The sequence below is a fragment of the Podarcis tiliguerta genome (genome assembly GCF_965153285.1).
Source record: "Podarcis tiliguerta genome assembly, chromosome: 5".
Lineage (NCBI taxonomy): Eukaryota > Metazoa > Chordata > Lepidosauria > Squamata > Lacertidae > Podarcis > Podarcis tiliguerta.
In genome coordinates, this window is record NC_139538.1 from 71,020,277 (window position 1) to 71,043,834 (window position 23,558).

A 23,558-nucleotide genomic window follows, 5' to 3' on the forward strand; every position below is an offset into this window, starting at 1 on the left:
CAATGAAAATCTGTCATTCTATGGACTGGTACCTTGACTAGTAAGGATAACCCACATGCAAAAAGCTTTCTGTGCGGGATATCCTTCCTTGCTAGATTGGATCCCACACAAAGGGAATGGGGTAAAAAGAAGCAAACCTATAGCCATGGCTGTGTATTCATGAATCCATGTTGGTTTAGACCAATATGCCTTACAGTGTGCTTGTGTATCTCCCCCCCCCCCCCCGCTGTGTCATGCTGAACTAGGTCAAGGTAGTGTATATTATTACTGAGCTAACTTCAAAAGACCTTATAATACAACCCTCTCCCGATGGTATTGTGTATTCAAAATTAAATCAAAATCATCTTGCCCTGCTGCATTTGGGATCTTCCTGCTCATTCTACAGGGTGGGAATCCCGAACATTAGCCCTAAAGTCCTGTCCTGACAGCACTCCCTATGAGACCGTAACTTCAATCTGCCTCCCGCAGAATTTCAGTCTATATGTTTCACCTTTGTCCTAGTTTCTTTCACTCTGTAGTGGGGATGGAACAGAGATTCAATTTCAGTTCACATTTAAAGGCCAATCTACCAATTTGCACTTTCCAAAACGCAACTGTTCTTTGAAAGTCACACTTCTCTGAATTTTGCAATACAATTCTCCAGTGGGGCAATGTATGCAAAAAAGGATGCACTAGGATAAAGTGTGCATAAAAATGCACACATTAGTAAAAACAACACACTAAATATATTCTATTGAGGGATACTGTTTTACAAGTATGTCTATATTAAGCTAAAATGCATGCAAAACTGTCGATATTAGGAGAGGTTCACACTAAAATGCTGATGAATTTCCAGCAAGTTTGTGCATCACTATCCTGTACTTACTTTGTTTACCCCATAGGTCTCCTGAAATGCCTTTTTGACAAATCTTAAAACCAATTCATCACTGGAAGGGGGAGGGAAACCGAAGCAGTTGTTTGCCTCACCTTTTGAAAGCATTGCCCTAGTTGAAAATGAATGGAATAGAAGAAAGTACTGCCAAAACAAAAGACTGTTGACATTTTAGAAAGGGATAGTTACACAGTTGTTCAAAAAATATAGCTTCAATTTGACCATAACAAAAAGAAGACCAAAAAAGCCCCATTATACTAAATCGTTCCCCATCTGGAAAGAACTCCACGTTGTGAAACCATAAAAAAAAAATCCATCATACACATATCGACAAAATGCGGAGTAATATAAAACTAACAGAGGAACAAGAAACATAAGTGAACTATTGGGAAAGTGTTACATGCCAAAGGGTCAGAAGAAATCTTCAGGACATTTTGTGAAACATTTCTATTATCTTCCTAAGTCAGTAGCACACAGGAAACCATCAATAAATGTCCAGAGGTGTTTTATGGGGCAGCTGTCCTCAGCCCATTTCAATTTAAACCAACTCACGAAAATAAAGTGAGTTTGGGTATACGGCCACCTAGGAAAGGAGTTGCAAAAGTTTTCTCTCCTAAAGGAAAGAGTGTGGTAGAGCCCCATTGGATGAGACTTTCAAAGCAGCTACACATTCATACGGCATTACAAAGCACATGTCTTGGCCTCAGCAAATGCGGCCTTTGGGAGGAGGTTCCTTCACAGGGTTCGGAAACCATAGGACGTGCAGTACCCCTCCCTAGTATGCAATATTTTTCCATATCCTGAAGGATCTTTTTTTAAAAAAAAATACACCTTACTCTACCAGAGAAAGCAGGAATATTCTAGCTGGGGCATGTCTGTTTCAGAGAGTGTCAAGACATTGAAGCCACCTCTGTTTCTGTGCATATCAGCTCATGAACTACAGGCTCCATGGAAAGTGCGGGAGCGGTGCATGCAAAATGCTATGGAAAGATTTAATATAGTATATAATTCGATGATGTCACCCCAGTAGGCAGTTTTTCAGTTAGGTCTGCTATCCAATGCAGAATATTAGTTAGTGAGTCTTACTGTGAGAGCAGCAGGAGTCTGTTTTATGCTGCTATGTGCCTCAGAAGAAGTCTGTAAAGTCTCATAAGTCTGTCAGTCTCATATATATATATACATACACATGTAAATGTTTTAGTATTCAAAGTACAGTAACGTGTTATGTTTAAACTCTAAACAGAGATTCTTGTGCAGCCTTTTCCAGGACAGAAAAAGAGAACTATGTTTTTTAAAGGGTCAAAGGACCTGGGGCAGCTTTTGCACATAGAAATACCACAGAAAGGACGTAGTTAGGGCTTCCTGGGACTGCCTTCTACCTTTCATTTCCAATTTTCTTACCTTTTGGGTGTGGGGCCTGTTACCAGGATGTTTTCCAGAGTTTAGCCATGCTGGCTGCCCAGCAGAGTGTTTCCTTTCCATTTCAGGAGGAGTCCCTCCTTGTTCCAGTACGGCCTGTGAATTGTGGAGACCTTCCCCTGCAGAGCGGAGTCAAGTTTCAAGAAGCCCTGTCCCCTTATTCCCCTCCTTCAGATACCCTCTGTAACTCTTACCAGAACAGGGCATTTATGGTAAATTCCTGTTTTCTGTCCCACAAGAAAAATAAGTCACTGGAGGGGAAAAAAATCAAACTGTCATAAAAGCTCGGATGCAAGCAGTGCCAGGAGCTTGCTGCCTATTATCTAAGCACAGAGAGCCTGGGAGCCTAGGAGAAGCCCCAACCCGTAGTAATATATTTGCTGGGGACCCTGCCTGTCACCCAAGAAGAGGTACGTCCCAGAAGAAAAAAGGGTGCCCCACACTGGAGCAACTGAAGGAAGAGAGAAGTGACTACTGGCAAACTCCGGTTGCCATAGGAACTAGAGAATGCTGAGAGGCCAGTCGGAATCCACGTGTGGTGAGAAATAAGCAGCTGGCAGATTTTTTCTCTTGTTGCCAGAGAGCCTTCTAAGCTTACATGACAGGAGAAAGGGGAGCTACCATGGGACGGTCAAGTAGGGCTATCTTCACATAGGCCCTAGCCAATGCCCCCTCATCATGGCCCCAGAACCCAAGTCTTTAGGCTTAGAGACCCCAAGCAGTAGCAGGTCCAAGGAGGTGATGGATTCGTTCCCCATCCCACCCCCAGTAGGCCTGCCAGCACCAGATTCTTCACTGAGACTCCTGAACCCTGAAGGTGTAACTTTGTCTACCAGCTTCTCAGAGAACCAAGAAAGTCTTGTGGAGCATCCACTGACCAGGTCCCTGTAACCCCCAATAACCACCATGGGATGGGGGGAATTCAGGTAAGCGTGCATTTAAAGCCAAATCTAATCAAATTAGCACTTTCTGGAACAATGTGTGGACACAGTTATCCTTTGATATTTGCACTTTTGTGACAGAGTTAGCCAATGTTTGCAAAACTGCATACATCAGGGAAAGTGTGTATAAAAACAAAGGTATTAGTAAAAATCTCATACAAAAACGCATTGCTGTTGGGAAAATTGCTTTGCGAAAATGTGTACATTAGTCAAAACTGCATATAAAAATCTGTATGAAGAGAAATTCACACTAAAATGCTGATGAGGAGTCAACATCAGCACCAAAGGACACTGACTCTTAAGTGGCAGCGTAGCATTTTATTGGCCATCATGGGACACAGCAAGCCTAGGATGTACTCTGTGTCCTGTACCTCTTTCTCGGAGGTATAGCCTGGACTTCTTTTTATGAACACAGGTAAAGGGTGGGGTTATACAATGACTGTGCCTCATCCTCAACGCGATAAACCCTGCATCAGCACTAGTAATAGCAAGCTATGGGCCCTGGCATATGCTGACCTTGGCACCTGGCCTAGCAACAGGCTACCTATAGCCACTAAGAATGTGGGGAGGGGCAACAAACACCCAGGTCACCCATCCCTGCTTCTATACATAAATCATCTTACCAGTTTCAGGGGGAAATACCAGGTTGTCTTTCTCCGTCCAGATAGATATTCCTTTTTAGTCTGGGGAGGAACTCATAAGCAGCATTGTTTCTCTTTTCCTGTTGTTAGCATTTCACTCCTTTGTTTTATAGAACAGCATTCTTTTAAACGTAGGTTTGCAGGACAAATCTTTAATTAAAAGCCTGGAATAAAAGTGTGCACTTCCAAAGGTTGAGAAAATGCCCAGTCTTATAGACTGGCCCTTTTATTGCCTTTGAACACTTTTAGCTTTGAATTTTTGCAAATCATTCTAAAGTGTAAAATTGGGCTGCAATTATGAATATTGCTGCCGCTGCCGCTTGCTGACGCTGCTGCTGCTGCTGTTTTGCTATGCAACTAGGATGGGATCACTTGTTTCTTTGATACTTAAGAAGCTACGGTACGCAGAGTCAACACTTTCATCTCAGAAGAAAGGAAGCAGGTTCAATAGGCAACCAAAATAGCAGCAGCAGCAACTTAGTATAAAAGCTGGAAAGAAGGAAATGAGTAAACAAATCTGGCAAAACCCAATCACATTAACAAAAGCTACATACAGCAAAGAAAGTGAGGTCCCAATCTCTAATCCTCTCCCTGCATAGCTGTGCCTCCTTATTGTTCTACATACCCTGTATGTTGTATTCCAAACATTTGTATTTCCCTGAAGTGCTGATAAAGAAGAACAGGGACATTTAGAGCGAAAAGTCATATCCCTTTATCTTTATCCGAAATAAGAATGTGGTTGAGAACAAAGCAAGCTCTCCACTGTGCTTTCAGGCTTCAAACTTCTTGTCTTTCTTTAGCAGCTCTTTCCTAAGCTTTTTGTACAATACACTTGAAAGGCTTACCTTTCAAAGGATTGCCCCCGTAATATCCAGAGTACAGATCAGGGAGGTTTCGCAACAAGTCACAGCATCTGAGATCAAGCACTCACATTTTCACCACCAATGTTGAATATGACTTCCAAGTCACATGGGACATACCTTCCTAGATTTTACCAGTCAGCATAACAAAATTCAGCAGTCTGGGCCCATCACGCAAACTGTAAATGGTAACCCAACAAGAATCTTTGTGATTGCCTGCTCCATTTTTCACTTGGGCAAATGAGGCAGCACCTGAAATTCTAAAGTAATGGCTCACCCCACGGCTTAGTTTTAACAGAGATGATTTTCAAAGTCTTTTCTGCTGAAAGGTTACTGCCATGTATTTTATCCTTCCAGGTAGCATTTATCTGGCAAAAGAGGAGCAAGATTGCTGTCACTTAGAAGTTGTTATCTAGACCACTATTGGCAAATAATAGTGACAGGAAGGTAACAGAAACACTCTATTTCCTTTCTTCTCACCTGTGTCAAGGCCAGTAATATTGGTATCTGCATGAATAGACACAAACTCAAATGACCATGAGTCCAGAGTTATAGCTTGACTTTCAATATATTGCTCAATATTCATTGGAAACAAAAAGAGACAATCTGTGCTAAAAGCCAGGTTGAGTGAGTGACGAGAAAACAAAAAGAACCTCTAAGTTTACCTTTTTCTACTGCAACTTTCCCCAGCCTGGTGTCTAGGCATGGGAGAAAAATCTGATTCAGTTCACAATTAAAGGTAAATTTACCTAATTCACACGTTCTGATACAATACACAAACGGAAGCGCAGCCATCTTTTCAAACTGGCAGTTCTCCAGAATTTGAAACACGGTTCTCAAGCCAAAAATGCATGTACAAAAAATGCATATACTAGGGTGAAGTCTGCATGAACATGCATATATTAGTGAAAATAATACACACAAATACATTTTATTAGGGAAATATGAGGCAAAATTGCATGCAAACTGAATTCACACTAAAATGCTGGTGAATTTTCAGGAGGACTTAAAAAAATACAAAGTAATGTGAAATGATGGACGACACTGGAGGCCCTGCCAGGCCTCTGAACACAACTTCCAGTGGAAACTGGAAGTCATGACAGAGGTCTTGTGACGCCTCAGACATAATCTCTGAGACCCTGTGAGACCAAGGAAGCACTGCTGTGCCACTGACACAACATGATGTCATGACGCCATGACACCACATTATGTCACAGGCACCACTGGGCACCCATAACCTGGGACCCAAGTCAGTCCTTCTGTCTAGCCCTATATACAAAAAAACAGAAATGCACATCTCAAAGTACTTTCTTTCAAAAAAACACATTTCTAAACTTATTTGATCCCAAAATGGACATTTTGGTACATTTTCAGCCAATCATTGCACTCCAAAATTTAGAGATGTACAAAATCTGAATAACTATGCTCCAGAATCTGCACATCAGTCTAGAGAATGCAAATTGTGTTGGTTTGAGTTGGAATTTACAAAGATTGAATTCTACAAGTACCTCTGCTTCACTCTCAATACAATGACTGCTCTGTGTTCTGCTTCTACCATCGAAGGCAGAATGCCTCTGAATACCAGTAGCTGGGAATCATGAATGGGGAGAGTGCCACTGCGTTCAGGTCCTGCCTGCAGGCTCCCCTTAGGCATCTGTCTGGTCACTGTGAGAACAGAATGCTAGACTACGTTGGCTTGTGGCATGATCTAGCAGGACTCTTCCTTTATTCCCTATAATTTAATCTGTTCACCACTGGCTCTGTGGCAATAGCAAAACATATTCATTAGAATTCCGAACATTGCCAAGGTCAATTTCCCCAATAGGTACTTCCAACAAAATGCTTGCTTCTTTCCCTCTAATAAGAAGGCAGGCAACTGGCTTCCAGGCACATCGAGGCAGGCCCCCCTGGCTGCTGTTCATTTTCTGTAATCATACATTGCTTCAGGTGCCACTTATTTCCATTCTCTGTGTTTCTGTTTATTTGAGCTCATCGTACTTGCTTAGCACAAGCCTGTCTGACATTGATCAATCATTCAGATCTTTTTCAGATTGACAATCTAATGTGTGTTTATCATTAAATTACCATTCTATTGGGGGGGGGTTCTATTTGTGTTTTCTTCTTCTTTCTTTTCTTTCTTTCTTTAATAAATTTGCAATGTATATTTCTGTTTTGTAATAAACTCCATATTCTTCTATTCTAAACTTTGGTCTGCCATCTTGTGGCTTATTCCCCCTTCCTTGCAGAATTTGCTCCGTGGCACACCATGACTCCTAGCTAAAGACAAAACATGTTCTTCCAGTACATGCATATTTCTCTACATATGTGGGCAAAGATACACATTAGGAACATAAAACAAGATTAAACACCTTCACCACAGCACCACTTTCTTGAGCTGATTGTCCCTCCACCCTACATAGCAGCACTGAACAAAACAAGTGTGAGATGCAATCATAGATCTCAGTGTCTTGCCTATTTTAACTATGAATTCATTTCCTTCCACACAATGAAACTCTAGACATTTTAATTAACATCCACTGAGTTCTGCTTTCAGCCCAATCTATTCCCACTTTCTCTCCCACTACTTCATTAATTCCAGTACCTTTAACATCTTTATATGGGTGACCAAAGCCTCGTATTTGGTTCAAAAAGCTGTGTTGCTTATTCTGCCGTTTTAATGTGCCTACGTGCATTAATTATCCACATGTATTTAATGAACAATCAATATTTAGCTTCCTCCCCCAATATACTCCAAATATGTTATACTGCAGTGAAATTCTCATTGTTTTATGTAAATGCAGTAACCAAGGCAGAAGAGATTTTTAATATGTGGGGGTGTTAAATATATTGTATTTTAGTACTTTTATAAAATCTTACTTGCTTCCAAAATCATAAGAGGCGGCTCCTGGAAGAGGCCAGTGGCCACTCTCCCTTCTTCCAGCATGCAGCATCAGCATGAAATCACAATGGTGCCTTAGTGTGACTGTGTTACTAAAGCAGACAGCAGCAGCAGTATGTAGACACAATTTCTCTCTCTCTCTCTCTCTCTCTCTCTCTCTCTCTCTCTCTCACACACACACACACACACACACACACACACGTAGGCATATAGTTGGCTATATACAAGAGCATGTAAAACAGTTTCCAGTCCACAGGTATGGAGGTAGTTCTTAGGGACAAGTTCAACCAGCAATTTCACATTTGAATTCTTTGAGATCCCTCAAGTGGATGCCCTTCAGATCCAACAAATTTCCCTTTTCTATTTTGCCTATTAGGCCCAGAACTTTGTCTCTCATCACCACCAGTTCTTCAAACACCCTTCCAGCAAAAGTTAATTCAGACACAGGGACCTGCCCTATATCTTCTGCTGTGAAGACAGATGCATAGAATTCATTCAGCTTCTGTTTCTCTTCCTTTAACAGACCTTTGATTCCTTTGACATTCAAGGGTCCAAATGCCTCCTTAGCCAATTTTCCTATTAAACACTGAGGTGTATGGGGTGTTAGCAGAGAAGCAGTATCTCTGGTGGGGGACATGACATGCTCCTTCTGGGGCAGTTCACCCACCATTTGTCCCCCCTTCCCTGCATTCAGCTCTCATCTGTGGCTCCTAGAAGCTGTCAGCATGCGAGAGAGGCCATGCCCCAGGAACGGCTTCTGCTAAACCAGGTGAGGTTAGCCAATGGGTCTCAACCCTCAGTGAGTTAGGGACTTCCCCTGCATGCAAAGACACACTTTGGTGGATTTAGCGGACAAGACCAATAGTGGGTCCACAGGTCAATAAAGCTGTTTCTGCATGTGCCGTAGAGGGAAGTGAGGGGCAGATGGAGCTTGTAAACCTGGGAAGGTAGCCCATCTATGAGAAGTAAAACTCTGATCCTAAACCTCTAGAGCCTTGCAGTTACACTCATTCATGAGAAAGGCTTCAGGAGTAAACCCTGAGGAAAAATATGTACTCTGCTGCCTTGTGGGACATCTTTGGGAAGAAAAGCCTAAGAAATAAACCCAGAGCGAAGTCCCTAAGATGGTTGGATGGCGTCTTGTATGCCTCCTTCTGGCAACTGCTGCAGCCGAACTGGTGCCAAATGTATTGTTTTCCTTTCCTTTGGCCCACATCAGAAAGGGAGAGAGGGGAAGTCTTGTCGTCTGAGCAGCCCAGGACCTCCAATACACACTGCCCGGGCTTTTGTACAGGACAGGTCACTTCCAACAGCTTGACCTCACCCCCAAAGGCGCACTCCTCCATTGTTTTCCAAGACAGGTGGATGCCAGCTGGTCATTACACACTGCTATTTGTTATTGATAAAAAGAATCTCACAATTCACTTAACATTTTAAAGATAAATCAAACCCAGCATTCTCAATTTAAGCAAAAGCCTGCTAGTAAATAAGAAAGCAGCAGCAAAGTGGTGATTTTCTCCCCCTTATTTCTAAAGGGGGAAAAAATTCTTCTGAATTATGTGCTGCATCTCAAGACACCTGTGGAGGCTAACAATATATATTCCTTCAATTTAAGAATCTCACAATACTTGCTTGTTTTCTTGAAAAATTAAGTAAGCTATTGCTGAGCCAATTTCTCTTTTTTGCTCTTTTCCATTACGCTTTCAAAAGCTATGTTACCCTTCAGCTATTATTTTTGCAATTATAATCAGAACCACGGACAAGTCCATGACAGCAATGCATTCAGAAGCATCCAGGCATTTGGAGTGCTATATTTAATGTTGCAGCTTTTAAACTTTCCAGGCATTGCAACCAACTTTTATTTTTTACACTATATTTATGGGCTTAAGCTGCAACGCTAACGACGTTTACACAGAAGCAAGTCCCATTGAATTCAGTGGTGCTTACTCCCAGGTAAGTGGGGTTTGGATTGCAGCCTTACATACTTAGCGAAAATTTGTAGCCTATGTTTTATCCATCATGGAACCCAAGGCAGTGTGTATGTGGTTCTGCATGGGTCATGCTACCCAGACACTGACCAGATCCAGAACTAATTAGCTTCAGCAAGGTGGAAGCCTGATGCACCTTCAGACCATACCCTAGCATGTTTCTCTTGTATTGTTGTTCTCTTTCTTCCCTTAATAAAGTGAATGGTTGATCAGCTGATTTGACCAAAGGTACGTGGGAGTGACCCATTTATGAATCCCCCAACCTCCCAGTTGAAGGCGAATGTCTTAGAAAAAAATGACAGTTCTTATTAAGACTTGCCTCTCTCTAATTTTGTTAGACCCTGCTTTTTTCTGCCTCTTCACTCTGAGTGATATGAATGGTGCCACTGCTGAAATATTTAATCAAACTGCCATGTCTCCCTTCTCCAGTTGTTTCCCCCATTACAAATGGCTATTCTTTGCCTTCTAAAGTTCAAAGTACACTTCATTGCTTCTCATTGATCACTCAAACTGGAGAAAATAAATCATTATTGAGCTCTCAGTAAATCACTCAGAGTGGACAAGAGGGCTTGAGGAATTTACAGTGCAAAATTGCAAAACAGAGAAATAGATTTCGGAAGTAAATTCTGTTCCTAGTCTGGGACCATGGAGAGCTCAGGATAGGAGGGCAAGCACAGAAGAATGTCTGAGACTTTCATGCCAGTATTAGAGACTAAAAGCATATTTGATAAGATATGGGGTGTGTGGAAATTACATCCTTTTCCTGGGTCAGTTAAACCAAGACCGCTGTAGGTCATTATTTGCTCATTCTGGAACCAAATATTTAAATGTTTCCATACATAATTTTTGGTCTGGTTCAAGTGTGGGGAACCTTTGGCCCTCCAGATGTTGCTGAACTGCAACTCATCAGCACACACACAATGTTGCAGTTTTGTAGTTCTTATTTAAGAATTAGAAAGGCAATCACAACTGAGCCACCAAACAGAAGATGCACCTATTTTAAGTACCTCAATTAACACCCCCAATTCTGGGGTTTTTCAGCTTTGCCCCCCTTGGGGGAAATCCAAAAAGAACAACCAGTGAATTGTTTTGTGGAGTTAAGGATGAGGCACTAGTTCGCCAATCCTCCTTTAATATGACCCTCCAGGAGAACTAACCAGATCTCTCTTCAGACAATTATAGCTCTGCTGTAGTATATATGACACTTGGACAATTCATTTCAGTGGGATCAACGTGAGGTTCTTTCATATCTCATACCCCATCAGAACATAAAAGTTGCTTTATTTGCCCAGTACTGCCTATTATGACTGGCAGCGGATCTCCAGCATTTCAATCATAGGTATTTCTCATCACCTGCTACCTGAGCTTCTCATAACTGCAGATGCCAGGCTCTACCACTGAGCCTCCATGCAACTCACATACACCACAGAGATTCTGACACACATCCAAACCTCACATTAGACACACTCAACTTAATATGATAATTTAATTTCAAACCAAAAGAAGTCTTCTTTTTGACGTTTCAAATGCCACTTTTCTAATTACAAAACTACTCTGCACAAAATGATGCTGTCTGAGGCAAGCCTAAATCAAATGTATCACTTCTGTGAAGCCGTAAGTATGCAGAAAAATTCATTAAAGGATAGAAACCTTTTATATTTCCTAATGATGGGGAGAAAACACCACAAGGCTGTAGCAAGAGAACATACATTTTCTTCTCTCTCCTTTATTGAGCAACTCTGCCTGGAATAATAGCTAGAAGTGCTCCGGTGACCCAGCCCATTCTGTATTACTGCTCACTTCAATTACTTGTTCCATGTGTCTTCATCTTACAACCCATTAATTCATAAGTTCTCAGTTTCACTGAAAAAGTCTCAGCTAACAAATGGACTCCTAGTTCCGTGGAAGTCAATTCCACACCAAAATGATTCTCAGTTCCTTATATGTAGCATTTCTGCATTGTCCCCTCAAGCTGAAACAGTATTTGGGGGCGGGGGGAGAAGGACCAGCTGCTCCTCAGTTCTCTAAAAATCAACAAGTGATACTTACATAAACTGGACAAGATCATGTGTCATCTGGCCACCTGCAGACACTAGGAAAGTTAGGGTGTGATCAAAATATTCTCATGCAATTTCATTAAAGGCCATTGTTCTACATAAGGTGATTCATTCATTGGTAACCTCAAGACTTGACTGTTGCAATGAGCTCTATCTGCATCCAACCCTTGGGCCTAGTCCAGAAACACCAAATGATACAAAATGCTGCAGCTAGATTGTTGGCAGGGCAGAAAACTACCTGTATGTAACTTCAGTGTTTAAAAACTTCTACTGGCTGTCCATATGTTACATGGGCAAGTTGAAGGTTCTAGTATTAACTTAAACATCCCTTAACAACTTGGGTCCACGATACCATAAGGACTGTCTGATTTTTCATATCTCTGCCTGGACATTGAGAAGTCTCTGTTTTAAATAGCCTTTTCAAATCTCCTTTTTGTTTTACATTATTCTCCATGGGTCTCTGATGCTTTCTCTCCTTAAGCCAGGGCTGCTAACCCTTCAGTGCTGTTCGTCGATTAGAGAAACGACTGACAGGCAAAAAGCAAGAATGGCACAGAGAGGGAATGGTTACCAACAGAAACCAGAGGGCAACCATCCCATATCCCAGAGAGCTCTGATGGATCATGGTGCCCTCCTGCTGCTTTTAACAGAAAAACAGATGTCAGGAGATCCGCAGTGTGAATATTGGCCTCAAGTAGCTACCCACTTGAATACTGTAGCTTAGAAATAATTAAAATCACACCATACACAGTCTTCAGTGATAAGATAGCTAAAGATGTCAGTCAAATGGAAATGTTTGGGTTATAACTCGTTGAAGACTTCAAAATTCAACACTTATCCCAACTTCATGACTATGTCGGAGAAGGATCATCACTCTACTGAAAGTACAGCATATGCTTTGTGCTCAGAACATCTCAGATTCAGTCCCTGCCTTCTCAAGGTAGGGATAAGAAAGACCCCTGCCTGAAGCCCTAAGGGGCCAGAGTGTTGGCTGCTGCACTAGATTGATTCATCTAGTTTAGATTGATTTTAGGGCAGCTTCCTGTGCAATAAGGAAAACAGAACATGATGAGAGTAGTCATAGATCTCCCTATAGTAGTTATAGATCTCCTATAACTATGGTATAGACTAATGATCTGACTCAGTATAAAGCAATATCTGATGCTCCTAAGCTTTGCTCAAATGCAAAGAAGAAAGTGATAGCAATAGGAATATTATCAAAGTGCAGGTCTGTCATTGTTTGCACATCTTGTTGTCATGTCTAGATCTCATCATAGTGTTAAACTTACATGAGAAATATTGGGGAAAGTACAGGTTCACTCTCATCCCATGATGATCGCTTAGCTTTGATGAAGCAATATATGATAACTAGACTAATACATGGTTTTCACGGTTTTACTAAGTAGGCAAACACAAACGATATTTGTTGCCACCAGGAAATGGCATTCAGTATAGCAGTCACTGAGGTGACTGAGGTGCAAGCTCTCAACAAACCAGAATACTATTTTCACCTGTCAATATTCAGCCTTGCACTTCGTTACGAGGTTGCAGAGGAAATGCAGTACCTACGCTGAAGTCACATTAGCAGAAAGGAGAGACTTCAGGATACTCCTCCTGCCCAATTTGAAAGCCACTGACTCCACAAATGCCTCTAATGTCGTCGCAGAAAAGCTACTGTCTCATAATATCACAAAGAAGAATGAAGTGCTGGAATATCTTGCAAGGGGAGGGGAATAAAAAAAATCATTGCAGAGTGTAATGAAGCTACTGCCTTGAATGGTTCAGCTGAGTTTTTTCATCGTTTTCATGTGGAGACAAATTCTAAAACTATCTTGCATGTCACCAATGCCACAGAGACGGTTCCCCTCCCCCCCCCCAGATGCAGATGTTTTAGTGCTTTCTGCAAGACTGACCAAAACTGCTGTAAGATTTTTTTCTTTCTTATTGCCGCTAGTAAATCAAATCATTTCCTATTCCTCAGAGGTATGTTCCTACTGCTCAATTCACAAAAAGCTACTGTGCTCCCAGATTTCCATGCTTTTTCATTATAATGAACCACCTGTATGTAAGACATATGATATACCTATACATAAAAATCACTTTGGGATGCCTCAAAGGAAGTTAGCTTTAGGCACCAGGCAAAAACGTTCCTTTAGGCAGGCCTTTGGCTGACTGACACCTGATGCACTTTTAAATGTGTTGTGGAAGTCCGCTCACCTCTCTTGGTGTGGCGGCATTGCTGGACAGAAGGGGTTTCACTGGGGCCCCAATTGTGAAATTCAAATGGCAGTGCCCTTCTTGATAGGCGGAGATCAGGAGCTGGATCTTAGCCTGCACCCTGCATTGGCCAATGGGGATGCAGACTGGAACGTGGGTGGAGCCAGTGGAGCCCCCTGCCCATTTAAGCAGCCCACAGCCTGCTTGTTCCTGCGCCAGGTTTTCCTCCATCCCACCCACCCATGGTTTACACTGATAGGCAATGACTTTGCTGTGGCTACAGTGTCTGCCGTTCTTTATGGGGCCAGGTAGGAATTTGTCCACCAGGATAACTGGCTCTTACACGGTGGTTTTGCCTACTTCATAGCAATTCATCACAACTGGTTGAGCATTGGGGCAACCCCTTGTTTTGGATGGAGGGGAGGTTGTAGTCCCTGCCTGCCTCTCCAAAAGCTGGGGTATTCCGTTAAAGAGATCTGGGGGGAGTGGCCGTGTCCGCATGCCAAGGGGGGCCAGAGCCAAAGGCACTCCCCCAGAAGAAGGTCCCTGCAATGTAGGTCTTAGGAATCCCCTGGATTGACCACGTGTCACTTCCAGCGGGTGGGCCGGACGTATTTAGATTGCCCCATGCTCAAGCCAAACCTCTTTCATCTGTACTCAATACAAAACCCAGTCTTATTGGTCTCTTATTTATATGGGTTGGGGTATGGGAAATCTGATGCCTTGTCCTGCAAGGGAGGGATTATTGGGTTGTCTTTGTTCTTATTTTTATTATGTATTTTGTGTTTTTTATATTGTAATTTTATGTTGTGAACTGCCCTGAGATCTAGGAGTATATGGTGGTATACAAATGTAATAATAAATAATAAATAATATTCATAGATAAATATAATAGCAGCAGCATTGTAGCTGTATTTCAAGCATTGGGCTTTGTACATATTTCTTGAACATATACTTATATAATTGCTCTTGCTCAATTATATTTGATACCATTACATTTGTGAATGAAAAGATACCTAACTTGATCTAGTTCCGATTGTCATGATGTCCACTAACCAAAAGTACTGCGTCTTTGAAGACCTCCAGTTCCCCAATTCCCCCCCCCCCTTCTGAAGGGAATGACGCCATTGAAACTCTGGTTCTGTTGATTATTTTTAATCAAATGACACCTCCCTTGTCTATCAAAAGTTGCCCATGGAATTATATATGTACCCAATAGTGACATCTTCAACAACAACAAAATCCTGTCTAGTCTTCAGGGTTGTTCTACAGTGGAAGTCAGTTTGGAGGCAGAATACAACAAAAATGGGTTTTAACAACAGGAACAACGTAGAACAAGATGCTACACATTACTAAGACTGATGCCTGTGGTTATTTACTTCCAGAATTAGCCTGTAGGCATATGTATTTGAAACTTAGCAAAGGAACACTTTACACAGGTTTTATACTAGTTTAACAATAATAGCTTCCCATAATCCAGGGTTCATCAACCACCTATGGGCATATTTGCAAAGGGAGAGATTGTCATGAGAAGCACACACCATAATGAAGCACACATTGAAACCTCTTCTATTGGCTATAACAGAATGCTACTTTCAAGCCTAATTTCAGTGGGGAAAGCACCATGCTTTCAATGGGCACGATGGAAAGCCACCATAGACATATTTGGACCTACAGGCACCACACTGACCCCTGTCACAAATAATCCTGGTATCCTAGTTTGATTCCCTAGCACCCCTCAGAGTTTTCCAGATCTTCTGGCAGAACTACAGGCCATAGAGCTCCCTCTGGAGACCAGACTCCTCCGGCATATCAACCATCCTGTGCAGTTTTGGGCAACAGTTGGGAAATTAGAAAATTGGCTTGGACTAGCTCTTCCTTTTTCTTTACTCTAATTCAGAAAGCCAGAGAGTGAAAGGAACAGTGGACGGCTAATTTGCTTAAAGCCTGCTGTTCTGCAATATCCCTTTTCAAGCAAAAGCTGGGAAATAGCATTTGACATCCAGAAGCAGCTTGTATCAATTGAGATTGGTAAGAGCAAAATGTGCGAAAATAACAAACCATGTGAAATCAAACACAATTGAATCCCTGCTTCCAACCCCCTCTCCTGCTTCCACCCAGCCACGGAAGGCAAATTTTGGATAGTTAATTCTTTATTGACAAATGCACACACTTACAGCTGCTCTTAAGCTGCAACCAAAGCACACACATTCTCCTAGAGGTCTCCTAGAGGTTTAGTTTTTTAGTTGTGTCTGACTCTTCGTGACCCTATGGACCAGAGCACGCCAGGCACCCCTGTCTTCTACTGCCTCCCACAGTTTGGCCAAACTCATGTTGGTAGCTTCGATGTCCAACCATCTCATCCTCTGTCATCCCCTTCTCCTAGTGCCCTCAATCTTTCCGAACATCAGGGTGTTTTCCAGGGAGTCTTCTCTTCTCATGAGGTGGCCAAAGTATTGGAGCCTCAGCTTCAGGATCTGTCCTTCCAGTGAGCACTCAGGGCTGATTTCCTTCAGAATGGATAGGTTTGATCTTATTGCAGTCCATGGGACTCTCAAGAGTCCAGCACCATAATCCAAAAGCAATCAGCCTTCTTTATGATCCAGCTCTCACTTCCATACATCACTACTGGGAAAACCATAGTTTTAACTATATGGACCTTTGTCGGCAAGATGATGTCTCTGCTTTTTAAGATGCTGTCTAGGTTTGTCATTGCTTTTCTCCCAAGAAGCAGGCGTCTTTTAATTTCGTGACTGCTGTCACCATCTGCAGTGATCATGGAGCCCAAGAAAGTAAAATCTCTCACTGCCTCCATTTCTTTCCCTTCTATTTGCCAGGAGGTGATGGGACCAGTGGCCATGATCTTAGTGATCCATGAAAGAGAGAGTTCTCTTAGCTGGCCTTAACTTTTCCAGGTTCATGCCTCATGGAGCAGCTGAAGCAACAGTGGCACAATGCCCCCCTCTCAGGCTTACGTACCCTCATCTGTCAGAGAGCACACATGCAACCTGAGACTTCTCCTGCTTGGAAAATGTTGCTGCTCTTCCCTCTTCAAGCCCCTCCCAAATCTAGGAGACAGTGGGACAGGGGATGGCAAGGTCTCAGTCAGCCCACCACTCACCTGAACAGTTTCTTCCTCCACTTCAAACCTGTCTTGTGCCCCCACCTTTGTCTCTGACTGCTCCGACCCTTCCTCTTCCCCCCCATCTGCGCTCCTGTCTCATGGGTGGCACAAAACCCCATAAATCACTACTCCCCTCTCCTGGGTCAGTATCCAGTCCCCTTGCCTCTGCCAGAACACTGCCAGTCCCTGACACCCTATCTTGCTTTACCACACTTCCAACGGTTCTAGCTGGGAGAACAGTTTGGCTAAGTAAAACGAAAAATTGGACTGTTGCCATTAATAAGTTGCACTGTCCCAAATTATCAGGCTTCTAGCTGAGAAGATGATTCCTGCAGACTGATGCAACCATAGCATTCTTTGGGCTTTTAAGAAAAACTTTTCTATTGAAAGCATCCAAAATCAAAACAGAGTTCTGTCAGGAAAATGTTCACAAGAAGCCCTGTCTCTTCAAAGAGATGCTCTTGCATGCTTAAGTACATGTAACATCTAACAACAACAACAACAACAACAAAACACCACCATACCATAAAAATAATCTATAAATTCTGACTTAAACCTATGTATTTACCGTATTTAAGAAGTCCATATTTCCAAATAGATATCCAAACAAGACTGGTACATGTTCAAACATAGAAAAGGCAGTGAAAACTTCAGTCCACCAAGTAGCGGATGATGTGATTTTTATCCTTCCAGCCTTTGAAGTGTTATTTGCAACCATAAGGGCTTAATAGGATCCACCTTTGTTGTCCATCTGTTAATCCCTCCATTGTAGGAATACAATTTAAAAATGTGTGAGCATCTGCAAATATCGAGTTTTCCCAAAACAAAGGTAATATGAAAAATAATTTCTGACCAGAAGGAAAATGCAGCATAAGGAACACCCACATCAAATCCTTCAAAGAGGCATTATCAGCATTACATCATAGAATTGTATGGTTCAAAGGGACCCTGAGGGTCATCTAGTCCAGCCCCCTGCAGTGCAGGAATATGTGCCAGCACCTGTCTGATCTAGTCAATTCCTTCCTATAGAGGTGCTAATGTAACTAACTGCATGTTGCATTGATTGTGGGACTTGCAGCCACAGCACAGGATTCTTTTTCAAAGATGCAATCATAGATGTAGGAATGGGGCAGAGATTTCCACAGGGACCATAGTGTGGAGAGAGGGGAGGCTGGACCCTTATCTCTGTGTCTAATTGTAGACATGATGCAATCAGCCTTTTGGCAGGGTTGCCGTATTTCAAACAGTGAAAATCGGGACAGAAAAGTTGTTGAGCTTTTTTTAATGGAAAAGTGGCAAAAACAGCACTGCCTAGATGGGCAGTATTCCAGATATGTCCAGGAAATTCCAGACATATGGCAAGCCTACCTTATGGGCAAAAGCTACTGCTGGAATGCCACCTCTGGCCAGCTAGTCCAATGGGGAAGTGGTGCAACCCTATATGTACTCCTGTTCTATTGAGTACAATGGGGCTTCCTCACAGGTACAGTGAGTGGTATCTCCGGTTACGAACTTATTTCGTTCCGAAGGTCCATTCTTAACCTGAAACCGTTCTTAACATGAGGCGTGCTTTCGCTAATGGGACCTCCCGCTGCCACCATGCCGCGTGACTTCCACTCGCATCCTGGGGCAAAGCTCGCAACAAGGAGCATCTACTTCCAGGTTAGCGGAGCTTGTTACCCGAAAAGTTCGTAAGGAGGACAGTACATAACCCGAGGTTCCACTGTAAATGGGTTCAGGGTTGCAGCCTACAAATATAAGGAGGGAATTTGAAAATCACTTGCTGAAGCCATATTTTCAGGGTGAAATGCTATACTATGCACTGCAGCGATGACAAAACCGCAATATTGTAACACCGCAGGAAAAGCATGACATCTTAGAGCACCTTCAGATTTATATTTTGAATTCCTGCTGTTAAACAGTCTATAGCACTTGATGAATTTGGATGGAGGAGGAGAGTTACATCTCCATCTGCATCCACTGGCTACTAAGGGCTTCTCCAGATGACCTCTTTATTGAGCACACATCCTGATTTCCTTACGCAGAAGTTAGATTAAAGCTTTTCTTTATGAATCTTTTGTTCCGATTTGTGTGGAGGCTATATGACAGTGAATGTTCACCATGTATTCATCCTCATTTGCTTGCAGGGTATTTATACATCATCACATTAATCTTGTTGGTTCCACACTTCTCAATGCAGTTCCCCATCACTTTCCTAAACGCAAAAAGTCCATTTGTTTTGTAAAGTTGATTTATTGTGCTGCAATTTCAGGGCACTTTAAATCCACCTTAATGGTGAGAGCCTAAATTTCCCAGTTTGCGCTTGAATCCCTCTGACTCAACACTGACAGTCTGCAGACACCCTAAGAAAGGGAGTTTAGTATTCTGGGGAAATGTGGGTAATTACTGATCTGTGTACATAATTCCATGTCACCGCTGTTAATCTTATGTTTAACCTACACCAATAAAAAAAACAAACCAGCATTTGCTTCTGGCAACTCAGTAACAAAAAGCCCCCATCACTTGCCAGCTCAACCCTACTGTTTGTCAAACCTATTGGGGGGGGGGGGGAATGGTGTCATTTACAGCACTTTTCATTTTGTGTTGTCCTAAACACTAGCAGCTGGATTGAGATTGCTTTTTCATAGTTCACAAGGGACATTTACAGCTGTCGGATCTAAGCAAGTCTTAACAACCATTTCTCAAAGCAAGATTTATTTGAGGGCTAGCATCTGGTGACAAACGCTGGCAGAATAGAAATATACCTTGTACACTGGGTGCCTTGACCTCCTCCCAGTTTATTAATGTTCATCTCTTCTCATAACTCAAAACTATAGCTCTAGCCAGTGCAGAATGCTTCCCATTGTGGACACAGAGAGAAATTTGTACTCTCTTCCTTGGCCTCTTCACATGACAAAAATGCTTTCATTAAGAAGGAACACACCTGTTTTCAACGAATACATACAATATTTTAATTTTTCTCCTCATAGAAATGGTATTGGACCAGCTAGCTTAAACCTTTGCAAGATCTCGTTTATACAGAGCCCGTGCATAGAGAGATGGATTTGGAAATGTAAAAGAAAGCCTTATTATGTCTCTGTGGGTTGTCAGAGAATTCTATTGGAAATGGAAATGAGAGTGTAAATTGCTTCAATTTGCATGTTTGTCTGAGGTCAGGAATGGAAATTATGCAAGAGAATATGAGAGGTATCACTGTCATTGTTTTTCCGTCTGCAACTGTTACATAAATAATTACACTGTTTTCTTAATTGTTTTTGACATTGGCATGCACTGAAATTAACCACCTAATTAATTACATTAGTTCCGTGCATAGCAAGACAAATAACGTAGGTGTTAACAGAAACTGAAATGTGGAAGAATGGAAACCGTGCGACAAACACAAGATGGAGTGGAAATTGCTGCTGCCTTTCACCTGTCCACATGACTGTGGTTGTGTTCATAGAATGAGGAGGTAGAAGTGAAGAGTATAGGAAATTACACCTTGTTTACATCGCTGTCCAGGAAGCAGCTAGGAGGATTACACAAAAGGACAATGTTTCAGATTTCACAATTTGGATTTTTCTGATAAAATTTGGCCTTTAATTCTGAAATGCAGGATTGAAATTTAAACCCAAGTTCAAAATGTGAGATGCAATTGTTTTGAGGCAGTGTGTGTGTGTGTCACTTTTTAAAGAAAAGCTTTCCTTATTTTTCATTGGTTTTTAAACAAATGCAATATTTTCCTAATTAGCTGATGGATGAAAGTTAGTTGCTTGTCAAGTGCACATATTGGCAACTATCCTATCTGCTGCTCTAGGCAAGATAAACAGCAACAGATATAACCAAGGAAGGAAAGTCAGACACGCATCTTCTTCCCAAAGGAAGGCAGGTGTGGGGCAGGTAAGCACTAAGTCTGTGCGGACAACCAAAGTAAGGGAAGCCTCAGGGTTCTGTCCCTCAAAAGGGGCCTGGTTTGCATTAAGACACTCATTACATGCATTCTCACCTTCAATTTTACTGCTATACACAATGCACTTGGGCTTCATTGTTAAATGCGCATAAGTGCAACTGATTTTAGTAAAACATCTGACCTTAACAGTGAATGCTATACCTTTGTTTTCCTCACTTACTCCTCTTTAAAGGTAAAGGGACCCCTGACCATTAGGTCCAGTGGCCGACTCTGGGGTTGCGGCGCTCATCTCGCTTTATTGGCCGAGGGAGTTTCCAGGTCATGTGGCCAGCATGACTAAGCCGCTTCTGGTGAACCAGAGCAGCACACGGAAACGCCGTTTACCTTCCCGCCGGAGCGGTACCTATTTATCTACTTGCACTTGACGTGCTTTTGAACTGCTAGGTTGGCAGAAGCAGGGACCGAGCAACGGGAGCTCACCCCGTCACGGGGATTCGAACTGCCGACCTTCTGATCGGCAAGTCCTAGGCTCTGTGGTTTAACCCACAGCGCCACCCGTGTCCCTACTCCTCTTTAGGCACAAGCTAAAGCTACCTCTAGGTAATAACACCAAATAGGTTAGTGAGTCTATCAGAATATTTATTTCATGTGCAACAAAGGGCTCTCATCTTACATTTGAGAGCCGTGGCAGTGCTCCTTCTTCCTGCGATCCTGGGATAATACAAGATGCCACAGGGCATAGAGAAAGAGTCCACACTGCAGATCTTCCCCATGCTAACTTCATCCCTCAGGAACTTGAAGTGGCATTGGCAGTATGAATTTGTCCAATGTGTCCCATGGATTCTAGTGTCATCATGATGATGATGCCAATGTAATATGACATTCAAAGATCACCTCTTAACTTAAACTGCAAGGGCTGAGTTAGTGTTGATGCACTTTATTGTTTAATGTATCTGACTGGTTTTTATTTTAGTTATGACTGATAAATGTACATCCTCTAAATGAAGTCATACATTCAAATAGCAAATGCTTTCATTTTTAACATTTGTGGAAATATGGTACATGAACGTGCTATTCCACACTTATTCTTAAATCTTGATACATCAACTGTTTTAAAATGCCTCCTCTCTCTTTATTTCCAGGTTGATCTTTCTTGTTTGATAAGCAGCCTCCTGTGTCTTTTCTACTGGACCCTGAAAAAATGGTGGGATGTCAGGAAGAGTAATGCCTTAATTTATGGACCATTAATATTTATTGTGTGCCAGTCGCTGGCATTTTGAACACGGCAGCTGTAAAGAAGTTAATAAAAAGTGGAGGGGTGGGAAGCTATATATTTAACAGAGCTGTGTAAAATAAATTTATAGTGAATAATTCATTTGATGAATTTATCACTTTCTACTGTTGACAAAATATCTGGATGGCAGTGCCCAGATCAGTGGATTTTATTATACAGGATCTGCAAAGTAAAGTACTACAAATAATTTCTCTTTCATGTTGCTATTCAAGCAGATTCTGCTTTCCCCAACTTATTTGTAACACATGAGCCATCTACTCCTCAGACAAAGGGCAAAACAGAGGAATAAAATTATGATAAACTCCATCTTCTAGCTGGTCATTAAATCTTGCAATCGAATAAACTTATAATTAAGCAGTCCAGCATTAAGCAGCAAAAATACAAGGCAGAGAGATACTGCTATAGTATCTCCTGGTTGGGAATGAAACCAGGACATCAGATATCTCACCCCTCACAGCCATACCTCCCTCTCACTATCACACTTCAGACTGTGGCATCCAAAGTCTTCTCCCCAATCTCTTCAATTCCTCCTCTCTGCCAGAAAAGCCTGCACCGAAACTCACACAGCCAAAAATCTAGAATCAAACATCACAAAGCCAGAAAGCTTTTAAAAAGAAATAAATCCAGATTGTGAACACAAGGACAGAAATTATTTATTTATAAAAGCATTTATATATTGCTGCATTGTGTGTGTGTGTGCGCGCACACACACACACACACACATGTGTGCACATGTGTGTGTGTCTACAGTGCTTTTTTCTTTAAAAAAATGTTTAGGGGTACTCTCATTTTCCTACTCCTATTGAAATACTGCCCCTCAATGAGGCCAAACTTAGATTCACAAAATGTTTAGGGGTATGTGCCCCCCAGGAAAAAAAGCACTCTCTGTGTGTATGTGTGTATGTGTCGACCACAAACTTGACATGAGCCAACAGTGTGATGCGGCAGCTAAAAAAGCCAATGCAATTCTGGGCTGCATCAATAGGAGTATAGCATCTAGATTAAGGGAAGTTATAGTGCCACTGTATTCTGCTCTGGTCAGACCTCACCTGGAGTACTGTGTCCAGTTCTGGGCACCACAGTTCAAGAAGGACACTGACAAACTGGAACGTGTCCAGAGGAGGGCAACCAAAATGGTCAAAGGCCTGGAAACGATGCCTTATGAGGAACGGCTAAGGGAGCTGGGCATGTTTAGCCTGGAGAAGAGGAGGTTAAGGGGTGATATGATAGCCATGTTCAAATATATAAAAGGATGTCACATAGAGGAGGGAGAAAGGTTGTTTTCTGCTGCTCCAGAGAAGCGGACACGGAGCAATGGATCCAAACTACAAGAAAGA

The 23,558-nt window shown here is 42.2% G+C and overlaps 1 protein-coding gene and 1 long non-coding RNA gene across 3 annotated transcripts in view; one reads left to right on the forward strand and one right to left on the reverse strand.

Moving 5' to 3' along the window:
• The window catches only part of LOC310677313 (uncharacterized protein), a 728,781-nt gene that overhangs the window by 676,005 nt on the left and 29,218 nt on the right, over positions 1 to 23,558 (reverse strand). The gene's annotated exons all lie outside the window — the stretch shown is intronic.
• LOC310677349 overlaps positions 2,872 to 23,558 on the forward strand; it is a 60,828-nt gene continuing 40,141 nt past the window's right edge. For both annotated transcript variants that reach the window (XR_014511111.1, XR_014511112.1), the window contains exons 1-2: positions 2,872 to 3,216; positions 22,070 to 22,131. This is a non-coding gene — a long non-coding RNA (uncharacterized lncRNA). The remainder of the gene's footprint in view (positions 3,217 to 22,069; positions 22,132 to 23,558) is intronic.